Below are 20,096 nucleotides of genomic sequence, written 5' to 3'. Positions count from 1 at the left end.
ATTAATGGTTTTATGAATCAATTCCAGATTATCGTTTATAGTTGGGAAGAGAATTAAGCGTCTTAGTGGCGTTTAATAAAAGGTTCTGTGCAGACGATATTCTGTTTATATTTACCTTATGTGGTGTTAGCGTCAATATTCAGTTAGAGACGCCTTTGCGAAGCTAAGTATATCCACTTAAACAAATTATACTTATATCTTTAACTTTTTGCGGGCAAAGCAGTCGTTTGTACGATTATTTTTTATTTACCTTTGTAGTCCGGTTTCATTCAAACGGTTCACGTGAATTGAGAGAAAATTTACTGAGAAGAAAAATTGAGAGAATTATTACTGACAATAAACAAAAATTCTTTTGAAATGTCTGTTACTGGATTTTTTATGTCACTAGTAGTTATAATTTGTATACTTTTTCACATCATTTGTAACTAATGTATCTTAGAACGTGAGAATAAATAAACAAAAAAGTGAATAAGTAAACTATTTTTTTTAATAAAAAGGAATGCCTCAATAAATTATGTATTAATTGATATTGGATTCTGTTACTAATGATCTTGTAATCCTCCAGTAAAGTAGAATTGTTAAGTGTCCTGTTGTCAAATTTCCACTTTTTGTACATAAGAAGAGTGATGTATCTGTGGATGAATATTAAATCTCTTGTATTCATACGTCATGTATACATCCTCCGACATGAGGAGATATCACTTTACCCGACGTGAGAGGGGAGTTTATGACAAGATTCGTCAAATTTCAGTCATCCCAACTGTTGCCAAGGGTTTCGTTTAGAATATCGCTAATACTTTTATATCTCAAAATAATAGGGTTACGTATTTTAATTCTATGCCAACCTATTTTTATAATGAATATACGTCCTTTTCTGAGAAAATTTCCGCTTATTAACTCCGGTTAACTCACTTTAGGGCCAAATGATACAGCTGATCACTTCGTAACAAGTTCCAGAATGTTGGTGGATTAAGAGTACTTGGAAGGATAATTTCTTCTCAATCAAGGCTTCAAAGGAATTAAAGTCTTTCTCCTGGTTTTACACTCAGGACACTGCTGTATTTTACAATAATTAAGATTTTTATATACTATAGTTGGTATGAATATGTAGTATTAAAATGTGCATTTTGTTTACTTAACACAATTTTGATTTGTTTCAGGTATGTTATAGAGCTACCTGGATTTTAGAGTGTAAGTAAGTAACCATCAACTAGTTCATAAAATGTTGGCATTTACTGTATAACCTCAAGACAACTCTTTTGGACAAAGAAGTAATTGAAAATATTATATGACCTACGGATGTTTTTGTTACTACTAATATTGATTTAAAAATTATCTACCTTTGTGCACCCAATTTATTTATACTATGTAAGATGTATATCACAAAATACTAAATAAATACTAACAAACTAACCAATTTAAAAATTATCTACCTTTGTGCACCCAATTTATTTATACTATGTAAGATGTATATCACAAAATACTAAATAAATACTAACAAACTAACCAATTTAAAAAATATCTACCTTTGTGCACCCAATTTATTTATACTATGTAAGATGTATATTACAAAATACTATTGTAATATATATTAGAATAATGAATTGTCAATTAAAACCCTTTTAAAAATTATTTTATTTCAAGATACGTGTTTTTATATTAAACCATCATCAGTGCCATTCACTATTCTAATATAAAGATAACCCTGTAATGTGAAGTTAATAAAATTATATACTTTACAAAAATAGAAAATTTGTTAAATATTTCAATATAAACTCATGATAATCAGTTAACGAGTATCCAAATATCAAATTTCATCCATTCTCCTCATCAATTTTTACATTCATTTAAATTATTCAAAATTCAAATGAAAATTCCTCAAAATTAAATTATTATTTTACTACGGTAGCAACTTGTTGCTTCGTAAACAATCAAAACACTTTTACAGATTGTAATGTAAAATGTTGTTATATCTTTCAATACAAATTGTTGTTATGAATACAATCACTTAGTAAAAGGGTATATATAACATGACATTCAATAAAAAGTAACATTCATTCGTCCAAGAAGAGAAGAATTCTCATGTTTTACAGTGTTCACACTAGGGAATGTTTGAAAAGATATTTATTACACACATTCCTCACTTGCAGAAACAATCTTGAGTGTTGTGATCTGTTCAAATATTTTAACATTTATTTCTAAACAATGTACTGTCGTAGTTATTTATAAAAAAACTACATAAATAATTAAAAAATGTTAAACAAGGATACAAGTTTATTGCAATTGAAATGTAGAGAAACTTATGTCATGTATGTCAGTTGTAAGGTAACATGAAGACGACTAAAATAGTTTTATGGTTTATACCAGTTTTATAAGAATTAATTATTTATTAGTGTTTATGCACACAATAAAAATTATCTGTAACGCATATATGAAATATGATCACAAATATTTAAAATTTCAGTTCACATTCATAACTTAATTTATGTTAAAATATCATTACCATTAAATTGTTATAGGCAAACATTTACTATATACCACGTTTTCCACGTATATTTTATTTATGTGAATGTTTAACTAATTTAAGTAAGTAATTCATTAAATACGAATATAGGTTAATATCGGTTTCTTACCTCTCCTTCCGAGCTAAAATTGAAAACTCTTATTAATTTAGCTAATTCAATAAAAACCAGTCTAACCTTTTTCTAACAAGAATAAAAATTTATGTTTATTGTAAGTTAATGCATGTTTTTGTAATTTTTAAACAGTTTGCAAAAGAGTGGCAACGATGGTAAAAATATAATTTGTTTAAGCATTTCTTGTAAACCAGAACCTTTTTTATGAAAATAATCATAATAATTAAATTTTATACAACAGATTTGAAAATTTTGGTATTCGAAATAGTATTATTTTAGTCAAACAAAGTTTTAATGTAAGTTATTGTTCTAAACATCGTAGTAGCGTGGTTACTAGCAAAAGAAACAATTTAAGGAAAGACTTTTAAAATGTAATTCATTATATTATATTCATTGCATTAGGGAAACAAATGAACAATCAAAATATATTCGGTTCGTTATTTTTGTAACAAAATCCGCTTACGACTTAAGCTCTATTTACCGAACAATACAGATCGTAATGAATGAATGGCAACACTTGGAGTAATCCCCAGAGGCAACGAACCCCAACCCACAATAGCCCAATGCTTGTCTCAATGCGTCAGTAACGACGAGAGACAGCTGAATGGGGAAACCACAGTTCTCCATGGCAATAATCCGATCAGGAATACATTTATTTGTAGTTACGACGAGTGGAGGCAAAACTAAGTTTAAGGGTGTCGGAGCCGAAATGTTTTTAATTTCCCTAAAGAGTTATATATATACCTTGAACACTAAATAAAAAAAAAAACAGACGAAACTATTAGGGAACACAACTTGAAACACGCAAATTTTGTATCTCAATATGGTAAAACACATTTTTCTTAACTGTAAAAATAAAATCCTTTATATCAATGCAGTCATATCGTAACAATTTTTAAAATTATATGAATTTAGTCTTGTGCTAAGATTTCCACATGGGACAAGTCTTCCTTGAGGAGATCAGACTTATCGAGCGGCGGTAAACTTTGCCCCTTTCATTCCATGTTTTTGTGAAGAGCATTTATTACTTTAAAAATAAAACAGTTCAAAATTAATAAGCTGAGCTAAACATTTTTGTACACCCTTACATATTGAGTTCAACCGTTAAAATCAAATTTAAAATATCTCCTAGGTATACAGTATTGATGAGTTTATAAAAAAACTAATCCATGAATGTTTGCTCAATCTACATACAGCTGCTCTCTTATGTTCTTTGAAATCGTCTGAAATACTCGTTCATACGTTTTTGTGCAATTATTAAATTAATTTCATAATTGATAAAAATTCCAACTAAAATGTGTTTTAGAATACTACAATAAGATATGGTATAGTTAAAATTGAAATATTATAAAAATTAAAAAAGTGACTTTTATAAGTTTTTAGGTATAGCTAAAGGAATTAATAATGAAATAGCATCAGACGATGTTTCAAAATCATTTGAAGACTATTATCGATTGTACCACTTTTTTATTTCCAAATTTCTGTCGATTTGATTGCGGTTATGAAATGCATATAATTAAATTTTATTTCTAATGATTACGTAATTATTGGCGATTTCATGGTAATTAGACTACAGTTTGTCACTTCATCGCACGTTGCTTATGTAGTCTTGGTATTTTTATTGTAAGCCATATAAGGTCAGAAGTTTAAAAAAAATTATCTTATTCGAAAATGGCATAAAAGGAAAATTAGTGTTTTTAAATTCTCTTTTAAAGTAATTAATCAGACTTTTTAGGTCCATGTTCTTTTCGATATAGCGGTACACAGTGATATATAGCTCCAGAATCTACCAGTTTCTGACTACTTGGACAGGTCATATAATGTTCAAACATTAGGATATTGGTCCTAATGTTCACAATCATGGGAATCGACTTCAAAAATACTGTTACCAACGATCTAATTTTAATATAGCCCAGGTTCGGTTTTAATTTTAACTTTAATTTATTATCCTTAGACTAGATTTTTTTTAAGTCACTTAACTATTTTTATACTCTGTGTATTTTTAGGATAAAGCTCATGAAACATATAAAAAGATATTTAACCTCCTAAAGGGGTTACATTTAAATTTAATATGAATTCACTAAATATTTATGCATATACTCGTATAGCTAAAATCTTCAAATACAGTTATGAAACATTTCTGTTCTATCTTTCTGTTTAACTTTCCCATAGTTTCACGACTTAATTATAAATACTACAAATAATTCTTACCAATATATAAGAACCAATTAAGAAATTATCTAGGCTTTTTTGTCAATGCATGGAGAAAATTATAATTTATTAATTTTGTAACAGCAAGAGTAAATTTATGGAAGAAAGACATAGTTAGATTTGTGGTTTATTTAAATTTGAAAAATAAAAATGTTTAATCCTACCGTTTATTCTTGAATGTTCGAGAATTCCATACTATCCATGTAAAAGTACACTATTTTCTTAAAATAATAATAATAATAATGCTCAAAGTCTATCTAGGTTTATGTTATAATATAGACCTACACTGAAAATATCTAGGTAAAGTTATAGCATTCTTTCACTGTACGTATAGCACTTCGATAAAGGTTTAACCATGTGTACAGTGTTTAGGTCCAACAATTATATTTTTGCGTGGAAGCCAGAAAAATAACCTGTTAATCAAGTTAGCAGGGTTGTTTCGTTTCAGTAAGCGAAATTGTGGTCTTAGTCGTTTTAAACGCTTGTACATGTAACATCTTACATCAAACTAACTTATGCAAGAGTAAGTGAAATTGTAAATGAGGAACACTTGGAAGGTATCGGTGAGTTATTGAGTACCTAATATCTGAATCCTTGGAACTGGTTAGATGCCTTTGTTGTCCCGACTGAGAGTCGTGTCACCGTACACTTCAATCCATCAAAGGGATTTTATCAACGGGAAACGATGTATCATAACAAGTCTCAGGTGATGACAGCCTTATATTATCAGTCAAAACATTAACCTAGTATTATTGTAATCGAACTATTTCCTGCATTTCCCTGAACAAGAAAATTATGTTTCGAATTCGACTTACTTTGTAACTTCAAAACCTTTTGATTAGTTCCCCCAACTAAGCTGAATTTTTTATGGTAAGTAAAAGAAGGTGTTGTTTATACACAGAATGAGTAAAAACTACGAACTCTGAGATTATAAATAGTTATAGCTAAAAACCCAAATTTTGAGATTCAATTGCAATAAAAGCTAATAAATAGGGTAAAGAATATAGTTTTGATCTAAGAAATAAAACAATCTTTGTCTGATCTTACAAGAATATAAATTTCAAACGTGTGAATGAAGTATGAAAGAAATTGACGGTTAGATTCGTTTTTAGCTGTAAATGATACTGTTGCAGAGCATTAAAAATTAAAAAAAACATTGATATTAGTTTGGATTTATAAATATAATTATGAGATTTTAGATTAAAGTAAATCTTGTTCCTAAATAAGGCTTTTTATACGGGTGTGAACTCTACTTGATATGGGCAACTTAAAATCTTGACTTAGTTTAATAATAATAATTTATCATTATAATAAACCATTAGCTAAGTATTCTAGATTTTTGGTTTATAATCAGTATCAAAAGTATATTTTCCGTTCAACCAATGATAACCTTTTTGTTATACAGTACTATATTCAAGAAGGTGACAAATTTCATAAAAGTTGGTTTTATTATAATCAATAATTAAATCTATGATGAAATTTTACCAATGTACGTTTACGTTACAAAATGAGCTTAACCAAGGGTATGATTGAATGTGGTGAAACCAGGGCGTATTTAAACATTATTAAGCACAAAAACAAATGGCAAGATATTTTAATTTACAGCAAAATATTAATCGATTTTTTCCCTAAACGTAGAGTAAAATGTTCAATATCATGTTCAGTAATCGTGCATTAAAGTTAGCAACAAACACTACTTTATAGCCCATGTGACTTTATCATGCCCCATCAAATTTTCTACACGGTCTGGAATGCCCTCGGGTATCGGACTTGAAGTGTTATGAACATGACCAAGACAGGAATGAGCACTCCTGGATATGTGTGTCTTACATGCTGTATCATGGATGATACTATAACTCTAAAGAGTACTCTTCTGTGTCTGGGTACCGTTACAGCTATTCGCGTGAGACGAATTCTTGTGAGTACTCTGTAAAATATATGTTATGTCTCGACTACCAGATACAAACGTACTCTTCTGTGTCTGGGTACCGTTACAGCTATTCGCGTGAAACGGATTCTTGTGAATACTCTGTAATATATATATATATATATATATATATATATATATATATATATATATATATATATATATTATGTCACGACTGTCTGGGTACCGTTACAGCTATTCGTGCGAAACGGCTTCTTGTAAGTACTCGTAAAATATATTTTATGTCACGACTAACAGATATAACCGTTTCTAATTTTTAAAATGAAAATTATTGTTTTAGCCTAAAGAGGTTGAAATTTCGAGAAAGGTCGACCATCTGCTGAAAATGGACACATCTATTTTCGTGTCAGTAAAGTTTGTACTTAGAAATATAAATATCATTATTTGTCTCCATCTTTATCTTCATCTTTCGTATTAGCCGAATCGGTTCAGCTGTTCTCGAGATTAGTACTTAGCAACACATTTAGCCATTATTTATAAGATATAAAATATAAGTTTTATGACCCTGCGTAATTTAAACGTCACAGTTTTCTATTTTATTCATTTTCTCAATTAAAACTTATCTCTTCATTACTGAATTGCTGTAAATGATTTAGTTTGTACTTCATTACTTTTGGGAGATTTTGGAGAGATTTAGTAACAAAACTTGATTTTTCGGGAAATGTATTCCCTTAAAGCTATTAAATTTAAATATATTACAAATTTTTACTCTAAGCCCTTCTCGAGTTTAAGTGGTCACATTTAAATATGATGGGATAGTAAGCCATATATTAGCACTTAAGTTTTGTAAGTTGCTTAATGATTTATGTAATCCCCTGCAGCTGGAGTAGAGGGTAGATAGTTAATTACGTTAGTTAACAGCCGCTTTTTTCTAGATGGAACAAAAGTTAAAGTCGGAGCCTATAAAGTGTGAGAACGTGATATGACAAAACACATTTTTACATTCATACGTGATTGAACCAGAGCCACTTTCAAGTTCATTGTAATATTCGACAATATTTAAATGTCGAGAGAGAACCGCCAGAGCCCAGAACATAAGATAATTGAGGTTACCTCAGGAATTCCACAGTCAAAGGCAACGCGATGCTCGTGAACTGATAAACCTTTGTATCCTGTCCATTGGTATATAATTACATCAGGTTTTTCCTTTGTGAAATATCCATCCGTAAAAATATTCTTTTATACTTGTTTGACTCGATATTATACTATTTCATTCGAGATAAATGACAGAGTGAGTTGCTAAGGCGTTAAAGAAATACTAACAAGTATTAGCTATAGTTGTTATACAGTACTGACAGTTTTACATATTACATACATATACACTAAAAATTTAAATTGTAAATCGTATTTAAGGTATAGTTCCATGATAATTACTCGAGCTTTTAATTTTTTTGTTACGCATGTGATTTCTTATAATTATAAATAGGCCGTTTTATTTCTTTAGATATAATTACAAACTTACAAGATGTACATGAATTCTATTAAATCTTCATTTAGTATATTGAACTGGGCTTGACAGGGTACTTATTTACAGCACCTTTTTGCCATTTTAGTTAAAATGAACATTTTGTATTTTAACGTATTTTACGGTATTCGTAGTTCGAATGAAAGCCTTGTTGATAAATTTAAATACTTTTATGTTCATTTATATGTATTAATATTTGATACTGCGTTCACAGTTTTGCAAGTCTTAAAACAAGTTCACGCGTTTATTCAGTAACAAGGATTTCTCAAAATGTTTCAGGTCGTTTGGAGATAAAGAGAGATAAAGTGTAACGATATCACACACATACACCTGTGATCAAACGTCACATTTCCTCTGTGAGAGGAAGGGTAGGATATTATCGCCCTTCTGCTTTGGTTTCCGCTGCACGTTTAAGGGATAAGGCCTGAGACTCTCTTTGGACCATTTGGTCACGTGGCAGCTTTTTCCTTAATGGTATAAGTACAAAATAATGCATGAAGGAATTTAGTTGGTTTGAATTTAGAATATTAGTTTTTGAAATTTAACAGCAAATTTTGGTCACATCCCTTTACGAACATCTGCAAGACAATAATAATTTTTAAATCTTAAAAGTCATGCACTAGCCAAATCTTGATGTATAATTGGTTTGCCGTCCAACTAACAACAAGTATAATAGTAAGCTAATAACAACGAAGAAGGAAGATTTTACTGTGCACTGTATTTATCTTCAAGCCAATTATTTAAGTTCGGATAGTAAATGATGAACTTTGGACTCTACTCTTTTTCGGGATGGAGGGGAAAATGGAACATAACCAAATCCATAGTTTTACTCGTAAATTAAATTAGATAGATTATGGTGTATCTACATTGCTGTCCCAAGATAATACGTTAATATATATTGTCACTTGTCAGTACGTTAAAAACAAGAGAGAGATCCCTCTCCACTTTTCGAAACAAAGAAAATAATATAATAAATATAGCAAAAGTTGTCTTTGAAAGATTGAATTATTTGAAAAATTTCATGTTAAACTGCATAAATGATTTGTTTCTGATTCGAGGGCTTTCATAAGATACACATCATATTGAATATTTATTAAGTTATTCAGTAATGTTTAAGATATGGTCACTGCTGCGTTTTATCGTGAAATAGTTTTTATTTACGAAGAGGACACAATGTCAAGACATCTTAAGACGAAAGAGTATGGAATTACAACTTCATACATTGAAGATAGGAGTAGATGGCTTCCGATTGAGCGATTCAGAATAGGAACGAAAACCTCTTCTCTGATAGTATTTCTACACAACATATAAGCAACAATGCTGTTTTTAATAATTAATTGTCATGTATTTGATCTTGTAGAAAGTCATTTAGAAAGTCTTGTAAGGAAAGTTGTAGAAAAACCTTTATCCAGGTGTTTTTAGACGAGGCGATTGGCGAAGCGATCTCAGTGAAGGAAGGCAGTGACAGTGTGAGTGGTGGCTGTGGTGGTGATCAGCGACGACCGATTAGCAGGCCGTGGTCAGCTAATCGAACGTCCAGCTGTTTAGACAGAAACAGTGGAACTGGAATGTCAGAGGAAGAGGAGACAGGTTGTGGAGGTTGTCGAGTTTTCCGGTCCCAAGCTATTCTTAATGTGCAGAGCCTGCTATAAATAGTTAATAGAAAAAGAGGTAATTGAGCAGAGACAGAAATGGTGTTCTGTTGTTGACGGAACGTGGTTGTGAGGATTTTCTTTCATAGGTGAAAAATGCCTCGCATTCTAGAGACTAATAGAAACACTAATTTATTTATAAAACCTATTTTTAAACACATTTTAAAACTTATAATTATTTCAATATTTTTTAACATTTAAAGATGGTGAATTTGTAATAGTTTGAAAATTGTATTTAAAAATACCAGCCACGGAAGGGGCATTATAACAATGCCTTTATAATATGTCACCATCACAAACGGTTTACGTATTTTCAATCGGGCATTTCAAGATAACAGCTACACATAAAGTATATCTTCCTTCCGACTGTGCCGGAGGGATATTTAATCTTCGTGCCTGGTGGCAAGATAGTGAAGAATGGATCAGAAGATTCTAATATTGTGTGGAAATATTTCTATTGGTGTGTTTTCGCGATTGTATACAACTTTTGTACTGTATTACGTTTTCATCATTCTTACTTTTTACATCTAGTACTTGGGAAATATTCTATCCAGCTTCTTGTGGTAAAGTTAAACTAACTTTAACAATGTTTAGAGTTTGTCAGTTTAAGTAGAGAAAGCATATTGATGCAATAAGGATTCAATAAGAAAGTTGTAACGTCATAAAGGGTTTCCATGAAAATGGAAATAAATAGAAATAAACTCAATACACTCAATCAATTTTTACCTGTACAATATAGTACTATACTAGTACTAGTTTAGATTAATGATTTTTTTCATTGGAAAGCTTAATCATCCATTATGTTAGTTGATCCCTTATCAGCCATAATTAAATATGCCAAATGATGGATAGTTATGTAATATTGCTAATAATGTAATAAAAAAATAATAATGCTTTACACATTTGACATATATTGATTTATTCATGAATTTATCGTCTATTTTCCTTATAATTCACTGATAATAAGATATTAAACGTGAGACAATATGTTCAGGACTATTGTTTTATCGTTTTTAAAGAATGATTCATTGAATTTGAAGTTGATATAGGCTTGCAATGTTTAATTGTTGGATTTAAAGCAATTGATCCAATGAATATTCCATTATTAAATACTATGCGTGATAATTTTAAGAAAGAACATTTTTATCGCTTCATAACTGAAAAGGAACAGTTTGAATGTTAAGATTCCCGTTAGTGCATAATGAAGAAAACTATTTACAAGCTCCCTTCAACTTATAAGCTTTATTTGTCAGGTACATAATCCTATCTATAAGATACGACCGTTTTGAAGATACTCATACTTTGTATTATATTATATTATATTACACCCTCGTCAGAAACTAATTTACAGTATGTACTTGTTATTTTTAATACTTAGGATTGTTTTCTAGCCAATTTTTAAACTATTATTTTAGATTTGGTTTGATTTCAGTAATAAACATATTTACCTTGTTATGTCTCGTCATTTTTTAATGTTGCGTTATAAACTCACAACTTCCGGGTTGTAATTAGACTTTTCTGTAATATATTAGGTCACATAAATAAGTACCAACTCTTGAGGGAGTCGGAGAGTTGTTGAAAAAATCCACATTCAGATTTTTTCATTTATGGCTTAATGCATATTTTTTTAGCTTAGCATTAAATCCAAACTTTTAATTTCTGCTGAATAGTTCTCATTTTATAAGCATATTGGTAAAGCACTATACGCCAAAGTCCGAATTGTTGAAAAAAGAGAAATTTTGTAGCTGCATATACTACTCATGTTTTAAAGATAATTCTGTTAGCTGGCAGTGATAAATGAGATAAAGCCAATTTTCAGAGTTTTGGCACATTCTGATCTCTTTATGAGTGGTTTGCATTGAGGGACGCAGAATCCTTCTATATCTCTGATTACATAGAAGTAACTCTTTAATGAAAACTAACTTCCAAATTGGGGGTTTATCAACCAGTGGCAATATTTACTAAACGCAAGAGGTTTTCATAGATTTGTCCTACAATAAACTGAATTAATTAAAACAATCCTATGAACTATGATTAAAAGAAGATTGAATACATGTTTTTATATCTTCTATCTTCTTTTAATCCTAGTTCATAGGATTTTTTTATTAATTCAGTTTATTGTAGGACAAATCTATGTCTTAAATATATTTTATTATACTGTTTGTGGTGGTGGCGTATAAAGGCATTGTTATAATGACACTTAGTGGCTAGTATTGTAAAATACAATTTTCAAATGATTACAATATCACTATCGTTAAAGCTTAAACGTCAGTTAAACCAAAACCCCTAATTAAGAAACACTTAGAAGCGATGTACATGAATAAGAAGGCACAGACAATCCTGTTAATGAAGCTATTTTAAAAATTAAGTTTAGTACTGTACTCAGCATACCCCAGACCTACACATAAATGGGATTAATGCTGTTGTAACTCTGGAAACATTTTCTCAGTAATTAAATAGGTACCTCTGTATATTAAAAAAATATTACTCAAAACAACCTGAGAATTCCTATGTATATTTTGTAAAATAGTTATGCATAGGTTAAAATTTCTAAAAAAAATTAATACACAATAAGTATATTTTTAAAAATCTATAAAACATTGTTTTCTATTTTGGTAATTGCTTAATTAATGTTATTTTAGCGTATGTAAGGAACAATAATGAAACAAGTTAAGATATCTTACATAGTTCCCGAGAAAAATATTTATAAAGTTGAACAGTTTGCATATTGGCGAGATAAAACATTACATTCCCATTGTACATCGATATATTATGTACATTATTAATGTAAGCTTGAGTGTAAATTGAACATGATAACACATATTTGTTAATGAGAACTAGGAATCTTGACATTTTTTCCTATTACTTCAGGAAAATTGAGCAAATTCACCAAAAAGACCGTATGCCTTCTTCAAAGCACACTTACTGACTGAAATTATTTTAGAAAATGTAGTGTTGTGAGAAATTACAAGAACTATTCATTATGGGGGTACTACGGCTGTGCAGTTCTTTAAGTTTTATGCACAATAAATATGTAATGTTCAAGCATGAACTGAACTAAATTACAGCTGCATAATCTCTCTACCTTACCAAACACATTGTTTTGTATAGTTTACTATATCTGCATAGTTCATTATTTATATTACTGACTCAAAAATACTATTTATTTCATTAATTTAATACAAACTACTCTATTATTTAACACTGGCATTCATCACTGGGTATTTAATAAAAATCATCATTGACGTCAAATACTGCAATTATAAGCATTATACGATTATAATCGAATAAATAGATAATGCTTTAAAATCCCCGTACTCTATTTTTGATTCAAGCGGAAAACCTAGAGTTCGATGCCTAATTGACAAAAATAGCCCAGTCTGAGATGTATGTCGTGTCCGCCATATCCTCTTCAGTGGCGGTGACATATAAGAGTCCATATTATCTAGTAAATGTATATAATTGAAAAGTTTTTCAAAATTACGGTTTTAAAACGGTTTAAGATTTTCTTACTAGTAACACAGTGTAGCCAAAATATCTAATACTGCAATAATTGTTGCTTACATTTTAAACTTGATAATTAGTTCACTGTTAAATCATATGATTTATTGAGTAAATCTGCTTATATGCGTTATTAAAGCACTGTTTATTAGCCCTACACATTAGCCGACAAGAAATTGTTACTACAGATATTAATTTATATTGTACATTTTTCATCATAAATATACAAAACGCTATACTTTCCTAAAATTAGTAAAAATAACGTCTTGTGGAGACCCACAAATAAACTGCGGTTATTGGAACTTAAAATGACATTTTAGGCAAATATGAAAAATGTTAGTTCCCTTAGGATAACAGTAGCCCATACAAATATTACCAATAACGAGTTACATTTATGTATGTAATACTTTCTTATAAGATTTCCGGGAATTATTACGCGTTTGATGTGTTTTACAACTGTGTGCGTTTCTTATACCTACTTATAATATACATAATACATATGTAGATAAATAATATGTAATATACGATATGCATACGTACAATAATAACTCACTAAACCACTAGAAAAGACAGGTTAGTGTGACAGTAGAAATAGGATTAGCTAGGAACGCGTGACAAGTGTAACAAGTGGACATAATTAGAGTTCTTCCTCCCTCCCATTACTCTCTCTAAACCCTGCAAAACCATGTAGTCATCATCCGGCGCCCACCACCAGAATTAGCTATGAACTCTTGACAAGTGGACTGACGATTACGTACCCTTCTTCCTCCCTCCCATTACTCTCTCTAAACCCTGCAAAACCATGTAGTCATCATCCGGCGCCCATCACCAGAATTAGCTAGGAACTCTTGACAAGTGGACATAATTAGAGTTCTTCCTCCCTCCCATTACTCTCTCTAAACCCTGCAAAACCATGTAGTCATCATCCGGCGCCCATCACCAGAAATTAGCTAGGAACTCTTGACAAGTGGACATAATTAGAGTTCTTCCTCCCTCCCATTACTCTCTCTAAACCCTGCAAAACCATGTAGTCATCATCCGGCGCCCATCACCAGAATTAGCTATGAACTCTTGACAAGTGGACATAATTAGAGTTCTTCCTCCCTCCCATTACTCTCTCTAAACCCTGCAAAACCATGTAGTCATCATCCGGCGCCCATCACCAGAATTAGCTAGGAACTCTTGACAAGTGGACATAATTAGAGTTCTTCCTCCCTCCCATTACTCTCTCTAAACCCTGCAAAACCATGTAGTCATCATCCGGCGACCACCACCAGAATTAGCTAGGAACGCTTGACAAGTGTAACATGTGGACTTTTATAGTTCTTCCTCCCTCCCATAACTCTCTCTAAACCCTGCAAAACCATGTAGTCATCATCCGGCGCCGATCACCAGAATTAGCTAGGAACGCTTAACAAGTGTAAGAAGTGGACTTAATTATAGTTCTTCCTCCCTCCCATTACTCTCTCTAAACCCTGCAAAACCATGTAGTCATCATCCGGCGCCGATCACCAGAATTAGCTAGGAACGCTTGACAAGTGTAAGAAGTGAACTTAATTATAGTTCTTCCTCCCTCCCATTAATCTCTCCAGCCCTAGCAAAACCATGTAGTCATCATCCGGCGCCGATTACCAGAATTAGCTATGAACTCTTGACAAGTGGACATAATTAGAGTTCTTCCTCCCTCCCATTACTCTCTCTAAACCCTGCAAAACCATGTAGTCATCATCCGGCGCCCATCACCAGAATTAGCTATGAACTCTTGACAAGTGGACATAATTAGAGTTCTTCCTCCCTCCCATTACTCTCTCTAAACCCTGCAAAACCATGTAGTCATCATCCGGCGCCCATCACCAGAATTAGCTAGGAACTCTTGACAAGTGGACATAATTAGAGTTCTTCCTCCCTCCCATTACTCTCTCTAAACCCTGCAAAACCATGTAGTCATCATCCGGCGACCACCACCAGAATTAGCTAGGAACGCTTGACAAGTGTAACATGTGGACTTTTATAGTTCTTCCTCCCTCCCATAACTCTCTCTAAACCCTGCAAAACCATGTAGTCATCATCCGGCGCCGATCACCAGAATTAGCTAGGAACGCTTAACAAGTGTAAGAAGTGGACTTAATTATAGTTCTTCCTCCCTCCCATTACTCTCTCTAAACCCTGCAAAACCATGTAGTCATCATCCGGCGACCACCACCAGAATTAGCTAGGAACGCTTGACAAGTGTAACATGTGGACTTTATAGTTCTTCCTCCCTCCCATAACTCTCTCTAAACCCTGCAAAACCATGTAGTCATCATCCGGCGCCGATCACCAGAATTAGCTAGGAACGCTTAACAAGTGTAAGAAGTGGACTTAATTATAGTTCTTCCTCCCTCCCATTACTCTCTCTAAACCCTGCAAAACCATGTAGTCATCATCCGGCGCCGATTACCAGAATTAGCTAGGAACGCTTGACAAGTGTAAGAAGTGGACTTAATTATAGTTCTTCCTCCCTCCCATTCATTTCTCTCTTCAACCCTTGCAAAACCATGTAGTCATCATCCGGCGCCCATCACCAGAATTAGCTAGGAACGCTTAACAAGTGTAAGAAGTGGACTTAATTATAGTTCTTCCTCCCTCCCTTTATTCTCTCTAACCCTTGCAAAACCACGTAGTCATCATCCGGCACCCATCATCAGAATGAGCTAGGAACGCTTGACAAGTGTAAGAAGTGGACTTAATTATAGTTCTTCCTCCCTCCCATTACTCTCTCTAAACCCTGCAAAACCATGTAGTCATCATCCGGCGCCGATCACCAGAATTAGCTAGGAACGCTTGACAAGTGTAAGAAGTGAACTTAATTATAGTTCTTCCTCCCTCCCATTAATCTCTCCAGCCCTAGCAAAACCATGTAGTCATCATCCGGCGCCGATTACCAGAATTAGCTATGAACTCTTGACAAGTGGACATAATTAGAGTTCTTCCTCCCTCCCATTACTCTCTCTAAACCCTGCAAAACCATGTAGTCATCATCCGGCGCCCATCACCAGAATTAGCTATGAACTCTTGACAAGTGGACATAATTAGAGTTCTTCCTCCCTCCCATTACTCTCTCTAAACCCTGCAAAACCATGTAGTCATCATCCGGCGCCCATCACCAGAATTAGCTAGGAACGCTTGAAAAGTGTAACAGGTGGACTTAATTAGAGTTCTTCCTCCCTCCCATTACTCTCTCTAAACCCTGCAAAACCATGTAGTCATCATCCGGCGCCCATCATCAGAATTAGCTAGGAACGCTTGACAAGTGTAAAAAGTGGACTTAATTAGTTCTTCCTCCCTCCCATTACTCTCTCTAAACCCTGCAGCAAAACCATGTAGCCATCATCCGGCGACCATCACCAGAATTAGCTAGGATCGGTTGACAAGTGGACTTAATTATAGTTCTTCCTCCCTCCCATTACTCTCTCTAAACCCTGCAAAACCATGTAGTCATCATCCGGCGCCCATCATCAGAATTAGCTAGGAACGCTTGACAAGTGTAAAAAGTGGACTTAATTAGTTCTTCCTCCCTCCCATTACTCTCTCTAAACCCTGCAGCAAAACCATGTAGCCATCATCCGGCGACCATCACCAGAATTAGCTAGGATCGGTTGACGAGTGGTCATCAGTGTTGTGCTTGACATAATAATATTAGATAACATCGAATATATTAATTAATTTTAAGCCAAGATTAAATTATAAATCTCTTTATTCTTAGGTAATATACTTATGACCGTACAGTTGTTTGTACTGTTTGGCAATCAGTGGTTACAGACTTATATGTTACATCAACAATTATTTCACGTACAATTTATTAGATTTGTTATGTTTTTGTTAAAAAAAACTAAACAATTTGCGGAGGTAAAAATCTCCTTCTGTTTACGATAACTGATATATATATATTTCTTTAAACTACTCATATAAATGTATATACTAATAATTTGCACTACTGTCAAGTGGAGAGATACCTTGCAATATATTATATACTACACTTCGAGAATAACTAAATTAAACAATAAATGATTCAATGGAATTTATAGGAGATACCAGGAAGTTATAGTTAGTTAAACCATATCCAACTTTATAGACATAAAAATCATTCTAATATCCACTTACTTCATTCCATCACTTATTATGCACATTTTGTTGATAACAAAATACTACATCTCATATGCCAAAGTCTTTTAGCCAGAACAGAAATTAAAAACACAAAGTATTTCATGTGAACTGAAGGAAAGGAAGTAAGTGAAAATAATGAAAGAACAAGTCAACCTAAATTATGTTAATTATATGTGTGTTAAAAGTAATTACAAGAGCAGAGGAAATTGAGGTGTTTTACTAATTAGAGTGTGACCTCTTAGTCGACCGTTTTCACTTCCCAGACTTTAAATGTACATGTTAGGCGAAGTCTCTTAATGGAAGTCAAAGTCCTGGCTGGATTAACATAATCAGTGTAGGTCTAAAATTTAATTTCACTCTATTAGAATAATGCAAAACGTAGTGATGTTAGAGCAACATAAATTTTTCCTTCACTTTGGTCACAAACTTTATGATTTTTTATATTATTTGAAATCCGTTTTTTGATACCATGTATGGTTTCCAGACAGCGGGCGTACACAGTATTAACTAGCACAAAACATTATGAGAATACTTTTGGACACGATAACTACCTATTGTTTCAAACCAAATTTGGCACAGAGACAGAATTTTGCACATAACTTGGTTGAGTTTGTTAGCCAGTCTTAATAAATAAAACTTTTCAAGATGGGGTGATTCGCAATTGGGAAATATTTTCATGTAGGGTATTTTATATCATAGTTCTAAATTATGACTTTTCTTAAAAATTTCAAGCAGTTTCAAGCAACATTTATTTTTGCTTATTTCCCATAACTCTGAAAATTTTCAAATGGTGAGCGTTTAAATTACAGAAATATTCTATTTGGATCATATTATACAAAGACAGCTCCTTATTTCTATCCGATACATTTCAAAACACAGTCCTTTACACTTAACATCTAATAATTCAAACATGAATCAGAGGATTGGAATATCTGGTAGTAACTATATTCCACTCCACTGGTTTTAAATTTAAGTGTTACTGAAATCATGGAATTTGGCATAGAAATTAGATTTATTCTATTGGTACTTATGAAAACTGTTTTACTCTCCGTCTCTAAGGCCTCAAAATACAGTTCTCTAAACTTAATATCTGATAATTCAAACATGGATCATAGGATAGGAATATCTGGCAGTAACCATCACTTGTAACGAGTAATTGTTAATAAAATTATAATAGTGTAAGTTTTTAAATTTTAATATAAGACATATATTTTGTGGATGAAACATAAATATCTGTCTGTGGATTGAAAAGGCCAGAGGTAAGACTGTCACATTTTTAAGATATCACACACTGGCTTGGTATTTGCATAGACATCGGATCATATTATACCAAGACAGCTCCTTATTTTCTATCCGATACCTTTCAATCAGATAACGTCTGGTTTAGAATAATATTTGGAATAAATAGTTTTTTTTTTAATTTTCTCATAAACTAACAAGAACCGAGTTTTTTTTATTTTTTGCATTGTTTTTTGATGCTGGAAGTACAAAAAATATTATAAATTCTACAACGAATACCGAGTTATTTAACTAACAATAATTACAACCTTTTTAAATGCCATTATTGTGGTATCAGCCACATTTAAAAAGTGTTACTGGGATACGAACATTAATTGTGTATGTTACTAAAATTTGTATATGATCATATCAATTTGGATATTTGGAGTATTCTCAAAGCTACATATGTATATAATATCAGAAATGTTCTGTGTCATACTGGCGAATATTCTCTCAAAAGAAGCGGTGAGTATGACATATTTTGGTAAGATACATTAATTTTATCGTATTTAAATGAGTTTAGCTTCAGGAACTGACTCGAATAATATTACAAACTGAATATCTCTGACTAAAATGGGGTGTTATGAACAGGAAATAACTCAACTTGCTATTTTGAGATGTCAATTGGATAATCATAGATGATTTAATTTGAACTTTGAAGGTATTTCAAAAGTTTGTGTTGCTTCTTCCCTCTTAAATATCACACAATTAAAGTTTTGCCCCTACATTTTTGCCCCCTTCTTATCTATCAAGCATACGGGATTACGTTTAGTATAATTACAATTACATTTTTGGTTAGTTTAGGAACTTACTTAACTCCCCTATTTGTCTTAATTTCTAATTTAGCTCGTTAACAGCTCTAGTTAAAAATATTACATGACATTTTTTTAATAGTTTTTTTATACTAATCAAAGCGAAAGTATTTGTGGCGTAGACATCTATACAATTTCGAATGTCCATTCAACTATAGAACTACGTGAAATGTGTAGCTTCTGTGTTTCTTTATGAACTTTTACACTATTTTGTTACTTTTAGTCTAGTTATAGTTTTCCTCACTTATTATACAGTAATTACATGAGTTACTTCCAAGTAGTTGTCTGTACAATCATTGGCTGACTGGAGGGAATGGATAAATTTCAATCCTATATGTCTATCTATCCAAATGAACTAATTCTATATTTATTGCATTGGTCGTATGGATAGATATGATACCATTGATAAAGTCGTAAAACTAACTAGTTTGTAAAGAAACTTGAATA

At 32.1% G+C, this 20,096-nt stretch overlaps 1 protein-coding gene across 1 annotated transcript in view; it reads left to right on the top strand.

Annotated features, from left to right (window-relative positions):
• LOC124359568 (diuretic hormone 45) overlaps positions 1–20,096 on the top strand; it is a 283,362-nt gene that overhangs the window by 86,939 nt on the left and 176,327 nt on the right. The gene's annotated exons all lie outside the window — the stretch shown is intronic.

Source organism: Homalodisca vitripennis, chromosome 4 (genome assembly GCF_021130785.1).
Source record: "Homalodisca vitripennis isolate AUS2020 chromosome 4, UT_GWSS_2.1, whole genome shotgun sequence".
Taxonomy (NCBI): Eukaryota; Metazoa; Arthropoda; class Insecta; order Hemiptera; family Cicadellidae; genus Homalodisca; species Homalodisca vitripennis.
The sequence above is the reverse complement of the archived record's forward strand: the minus strand, read 5'-3'. Positions and strand labels throughout refer to the sequence as shown.